The sequence below is a fragment of the Anabrus simplex genome, chromosome 6 (genome assembly GCF_040414725.1).
Source record: "Anabrus simplex isolate iqAnaSimp1 chromosome 6, ASM4041472v1, whole genome shotgun sequence".
NCBI lineage: Eukaryota > Metazoa > Arthropoda > Insecta > Orthoptera > Tettigoniidae > Anabrus > Anabrus simplex.
The window spans coordinates 348,149,286-348,155,982 of record NC_090270.1 but is presented as its reverse complement, the minus strand read 5'-3'; the positions used below and the strand labels follow the sequence as shown (position 1 = coordinate 348,155,982).

The following is a 6,697-nucleotide window of genomic DNA, read 5'->3' as shown; positions in this document are numbered from 1 at the left end:
CAGGACGGTAACGGTAATGATATGGGGAGTTGAGGTTAGTTCTATGGAATTCATCACTTGCCGAAAGGTCGGTCAGCCGACGTGCAGGCTACTGAAATCGAGCACTTTCCTCACGTCACCTAACCTAAAACGTCACGACACTTTCAACTAACACTTGTCGTCGAAAACGTTACTTTCTCAGTCTTATTAGGAAACCGTCTCATCTTAGGTAGAAATGCAAAGTCCTGGGAGTCAATGCTACGATTTGTCGGAACACGCGCACAAGGGTCACTCTCCTGCACTAGTACATCATCGTTCGTAAGCAAGCTTATGAGAGACGCCCAGTTACCTGCAGAGAATAGCGCACAACAGACTTGCAACTTATTACCGAACGTCGTCGTTATATCAACGGGTCAGCGATAGTATCTTATCTTACCTGAAAGAACATAAAATGAAATCATTTTTCGCCTCTTTGAAGGGCTGCTACATGCGGCGTGCGGTTGCTAGGACACGGCTTTCATTGTTATCACGACAGTGTCGATGACGTTGTTTGGAAACCATCTTCCTCGCGATTTTCTTGGCGGGCAGGGAGATTCGAACCCACGTTCCGCCCTGGCACTGATTACCCTTCTTACCTGTAATCTTACGCGAAATAGGACGTAGTAGAATGAAGAGTTAAGAATCCGTGAGGGGCCGCCTACAGACAGGGCACACTATGCTGCACTAACCTAAAAGAAAAATAACAGCACACACACACACACACACACACACACACACACACACACACACACACACACACACACACACACTCTCTCTCTCTCTCTCTCTCTCTCTCTCTCTCTCTCTCTCGCATAATCATCATCATCATCATCATCATCATCATCATCATCATCATCAGGTCAGGTTAGGCGGGCACCTCGGAGGAAGTTAAGTATCTACAATAAACTTGAATCATGTTGGAAAGTTAAGAACATCTGGTTAGTTTCACATGTAACAAAAATCGATCAATTTCGACATTTGTGCAGCCGTAAGGCTAAAGTTGATGATAAAGGGTTATTTAGAGATCAGAATAGTAGGTAAAAAGGGAATTGAGCCAACGGCACGTGGTGTTCCCAAGCGGTCACCCATCCAAGTACTGACCACGCCCAATGTTGCTTAACTGCGGTGATCGGACGAGAACCGGTGTATTCAACATGGTATGGCCGTTGGCGAGAAAGGAAGTCTTCATTGATGCATGTGTACAGAAGGCAACGGTTATTTATTCTTTGGAGGTGGGCGGGCGCGTTGTCGAGACGAGACTTTGCTCGGAGATCGCGATGGAGGAGCGTACGAGGGCGGTACTGAGCGCGCGCGGCGGGGCGCGGCGGAACCTAACCCGAGTAGTTTTAACCTCACTTCGTCGTAACCTAACCCCAACTCGACCCAGGGCCTACATTCAATCCCAACCAATCTCCTCAAGAAAGAAAAGAAAGAAAGAAAGACCCAGGGCCCCGTGGTAGTAGTAGTAGTAGTAGTAGTTGTTGTTGTTGTTGTTGACGGCGGTGCGATTGTCGTTTCAAGCGGCAAAAGGACTGAATAATCCGTCCGGCTATGATGGTGTTAACGACGACGATTATTATTATTATTATTATTATTATTATTATTATTATTATTATTATTATTATTATGAGGTTTTCCAATTTCTTTTGACCTTAAAGTAACAATGCTAACCACTTTGATGTGATGTCCCCCTTTTCACTTGCCTTTGGTTTGCTTAAGGGTAAGAGGCTAACACAACTGCTCTTTTTTTTAAAGGTGTGGTGGCCCTGAAAAGGGCCGTTTCTTAAGAAGGGTGGTTATTCCCTGTAGCTCCTTACTTGGAGCTGGTGTATTTGGTGACTGCCTTGGTGCCCTCGCTGACGGCGTGCTTGGCCAGCTCTCCGGGCAGCAAGAGACGGACGGCAGTCTGGATCTCCCGACTAGTGATGGTGGAGCGCTTGTTGTAGTGGGCCAGACGGGAAGCCTCCGCGGCGATACGCTCGAAGATGTCGTTGACGAAGCTGTTCATGATGCTCATCGCCTTGCTGGAGATGCCAGTATCAGGGTGTACCTGTTTAAGTACTTTGTAGATGTAGATGGCGTAGCTCTCCTTCCTCTTGCGCTTCTTCTTCTTATCTCCCTTGGAGATGTTCTTCTGGGCCTTGCCGGCTTTCTTGGCACTAGCCAATGGGGGCGAACTAGCTGCAGCCTCATTGGCTGGCTCGCTGCCTCGCGTAACCTGCCAGAAGATACCACCTTAGAAAGCAGACACTACGAATGTACACCAAGGCGTGGGGCAACAAAATCAATCCCCTAATCAGGGGTATTGGAAGGTACGACCCAGACCAATACAAAAAGTACCCCACGCCAAAACAAATACTATTCAGCCACAGGAATAGAAGGTAACGGACTCCACACACCTTCTAAGGCATAACTCATCAAAACATACTCACCAAAATATACTCAAATCGACACCACTCAAATATCAAAAAAAAAAAAAAAAAAAAAAAAAAAAAAAAAAAAAAAAAAAAAAAACCACTGTTTGTAAATTGTAAATAAAATTGTATATAACAATTTCCGCTTCCTTGTTCTATCTATATGTTTCAGTAACACGAGGGAAAGCAGCTGGCCAGCCCCTCAAGAAGCACCCATGGACAACAATCGCACAAGATTAGCCTCATTGTTTATATATATGTATGTTTCTGTGTATGTTTTTATCTAGATTAGACGTGACAAGAGTGGCCACCACCGCAACGCAGGGACACACCCTAGGGATGAGCAAGGAAGAAGACGCTAAAGAAGACGCTAGCCCCAGCAATACAGCTGGCTTGGCTCATCCCTTCTCCATACATGGAGGCTTGGCACCAGGGAACAGTGGCGGCTGGACAATGGGACCTTTCCTGTGGTTCCAAAGCCCAGAAGCCATTGGACCCGCGCACAAAACCCCGCAGTGCCAAGAAGGCTGATCCCCATATAACGAACAAACATTTCTGGATAATGGACATGACTTGTGCATGATACCTACTCCTCACTAACACAACCTGGAAAAATTTCCAACCCACATCCTTGCATGTGCTATCTACAAAATGTCAGGTTTTACATGTAGGCATCTTTCTATTTCCGCCTATGTGGTTTTTTTCCTGACCCTTACCACCCGATTACACCACTATTGACACCCACCACCACATCTGGCCTGGTAACATGCTGTGCATGGGGACAGGCAGATACTCCTGTAGTATCACTTCCCACTCTACCCAGCTATCTCTTTTCTTCTTAGAAACTAATAGCATGTCGGAGGCCATGTAGATTGAGTCGATGGTCACGGCGGGGGAGCGGGCTACGGGGGCCCCCCGTAAAAAAAAAAAAAAAAAAAAAAAAAAAAAAAAAAAAAAAAAAAAAGCTGCAAAATACCATTTGGTGCGAAGCAGACTAGCAGAGCATCATGTCAGGACGAGGCAAGGGAGGAAAAGTTAAGGGCAAGTCCAAAAGCCGTTCCAGCCGTGCAGGCCTGCAGTTTCCTGTCGGGCGTATCCACCGTCTCCTCCGCAAGGGAAACTATGCAGAGCGAGTGGGTGCTGGTGCCCCCGTGTACCTGGCTGCGGTCATGGAGTACCTGGCTGCTGAAGTTCTTGAGTTGGCAGGCAATGCAGCCCGTGACAACAAGAAGACGAGGATCATCCCCCGTCACTTGCAGTTGGCCATACGTAATGATGAGGAGTTAAACAAACTCCTGTCTGGTGTGACCATTGCCCAGGGAGGTGTGCTGCCCAATATTCAGGCAGTGCTCCTGCCCAAGAAGACCGAGAAGAAGGCTTAATTGCCTTAGCCTTGGTTTCCCAGGCAAAAATTTAAAAAACGGCCCTTTTCAGGGCCACCAGCTGGTTAAGGAAAGAGTTGCTTGTCAGGCTTTATTGCTCAGTAGTAAAGGAGGTGTCAAAAGAGAAAGAGCAGTACAGTACAGTACATACAGGTCTCTAATAATAATAATAATAATAATAATAGTGAAACCAAGAACAACAACAACTACAACAACAGCAAAGAGAAGAATTGTGTTTAGTGTCCCTTCAGTAGCAACAGATGCTGGAATTTAGTGTTTAGGACAGAAAATAGCCTAGCCAACTTAATGATATATTACACAGTTCATTAATTGAAGGAAGGAAGGAAGGAAGGAAGGAAGGAAGGAAGGAAGGAAGGAAGGAAGGAAGGAAGGAAGGAAGGAAGGAAGGAAGGTTGCATAAGAAGTACTTTTAATATCATACCAGTTTACGGTATAACCTTCAAAACTGGAGTAGGTTATCAGAGTAGAATGAACCAGAGGAATAGGCACGTTTTAGCATTTATTTATTTATTTATTTATTTATTTATTTATTTATTTATTTATTTATTTATTTATTTAGAAAGAAGCCAAGTGATTAGTTTCTGAATGAAAGAAAGAAAGAAAGAAAGAGGATCAGATACAGATATCTAGTGTCCATTAAAAATAAACTTCAGACTAGACTTCATTACTAACGTTGAGGGCATATTTTCTTCTCTGCAGGGCTCGAGGAGAAGTGTACTGTACAGTACAGTACAGTACAGTACCTCCTAGGAAGAAGTGCTGCACAAGCAATGCTAGAGGAGTACTGGACACGGGACACAGAGCTCTTTTGAGAGGTAAGTGGTGGCCCTGAAAAGGGCCGTTTTTTTTAAACACTGCATGCCCCCTGCCGGGAGCACGCTCGGAAGAGATCTAACCGCCGAAACCGTAAAGGGTACGTCCCTGTCTCTTGAGGGCGTACACTACGTCCATGGCGGTCACGGTCTTCCTCTTGGCGTGCTCGGTGTATGTTACGGCATCCCGGATGACGTTCTCCAGGAAAACCTTGAGCACGCCACGAGTCTCCTCGTAGATTAGGCCCGAGATACGCTTGACCCCACCTCTGCGGGCGAGACGTCTGATGGCAGGCTTGGTGATGCCCTGGATGTTGTCTCGGAGCACCTTCCTGTGACGCTTGGCGCCTCCTTTGCCGAGTCCCTTTCCTCCCTTGCCTCGTCCGGTCATGGTAGATCAGTACAACAGCGAGTTCAGAGCTCGAATGTGCCAGGCCCCGCTTTTGCTTGTGCTTTTGTTGAACGAGCCTGGCCCCGGTGACGTCGGCAACTGGCTAGCGAATGGCAGCGCTGCTGCAGCACAGGGAGGGGGAAGCGAAGGAATAAAACAAGGCGAGCGGGAGCAAGCTCTTTTATTCTCCCTGCAGCGTGTCGACAGTGAGTACCGTACGTCATGGCCCGGACGAAGCAGACTGCACGTAAATCCACCGGAGGCAAGGCCCCCCGCAAGCAGCTGGCAACCAAGGCTGCCCGTAAGAGCGCGCCTGCCACGGGTGGAGTGAAGAAGCCTCATCGGTACAGACCCGGTACCGTGGCCCTCCGTGAGATCAGGCGCTACCAGAAGAGCACCGAGCTGCTCATCCGCAAGCTGCCTTTCCAGCGGCTCGTGAGAGAAATAGCTCAGGACTTCAAGACCGACCTGCGCTTCCAGAGCTCGGCCGTCATGGCCTTGCAGGAGGCCAGCGAAGCCTACCTGGTGGGTCTTTTCGAAGACACCAACTTGTGTGCCATCCATGCCAAGCGTGTCACCATCATGCCGAAGGACATCCAGCTCGCCCGCCGCATCCGAGGGGAGCGTGCCTAAGTCCGGAGCTTGCTTAACGCTGGACCTTTCACCAAACGGCCCTTTTCAGGGCCACCAAAATATCCCAGAAAGAGCAGTCGTAGTCTCTGAGCTAGCACGGGCAGTGAATTAAAATATTTTTTAAAAATAAATAAATAATAATAATATAAATCTTGATGATGATGGTGGTGGTGGTGGTTGTTGTTGTTGTTTCCAGGGGATGATGTGAACATTCCAAGTGCAATCACAGTAAAGAAAAAACTGAATAATAATAATAATAATAATAATAATAATAATGACAAAGTATATACATCTTGAAGGCGGTGGTTGTAGTTTTTTTTTTTTTAATTCCAGGGGTCGATGGGAAGAGTCCTAGAGCAATCACAGTAAAGAAAATAGTGAATAATAAAGGTGGTGATAATAATAATAATAATAATAATAATAATAATAATAATAATAACAAAGTATATAAATCTTGAAGGTGGTTGTTGCAGTTGTTGTGCCAAGGGGATTAAGGAAAACTCCAAGTGCAATAACAGTAAAGAAAACACTAAATAATGATGATGATGATGATGATGATGATAATAATAATAATAATAATAATAATAATAAAAACAACAACAGAGTAGCGGGGCACTTATGCAGACTTGCCCCTTTACGAGACAAAGGTAGGAGGGGGGGCCAGGTTTCACGCTCAAGACTTCATAGGCTCTTTTAGAAAGAAGGTGATGGCCCTGATAAGGGCCGTTTTTCCTCTGCTCCCACGGGAGCAAGAGGTGCGGGTGGAAGGAAGCAAGATCATGAAATGACCTCACTTCCTTTTAGCTGGTGCCTTTTTAGGCGAGGCCTTGGGCTTAGCAGCCTTTTTAGGCTTAGGTGCCTTAGGTTTCTTAGTGGGCACCTTGGCGGCCTTCTTAGCCTTGGAAGGAGCCTTCTGCTTTGGTTTGGGAGCAGGAGCTGCCTTCTTCTTCTCAGCAGGCTTTTTGGAAATGGCTTTCTTGGCTGCAGCCTTGGCTCCACCAGCCTTCTTCGCCTTGGGGATGCGCT

The 6,697-nt window shown here is 46.6% G+C and overlaps 1 non-coding gene across 1 annotated transcript; it reads right to left on the bottom strand.

Annotated features, from left to right (window-relative positions):
• Positions 1-1,070: 1,070 nt before the first annotated feature.
• On the bottom strand, positions 1,071-1,189 carry LOC137501399 (5S ribosomal RNA). The gene has a single exon (XR_011018542.1). It is a non-coding gene; the product is annotated as a 5S ribosomal RNA (ribosomal RNA).
• Positions 1,190-6,697: the final 5,508 nt, after the last annotated feature.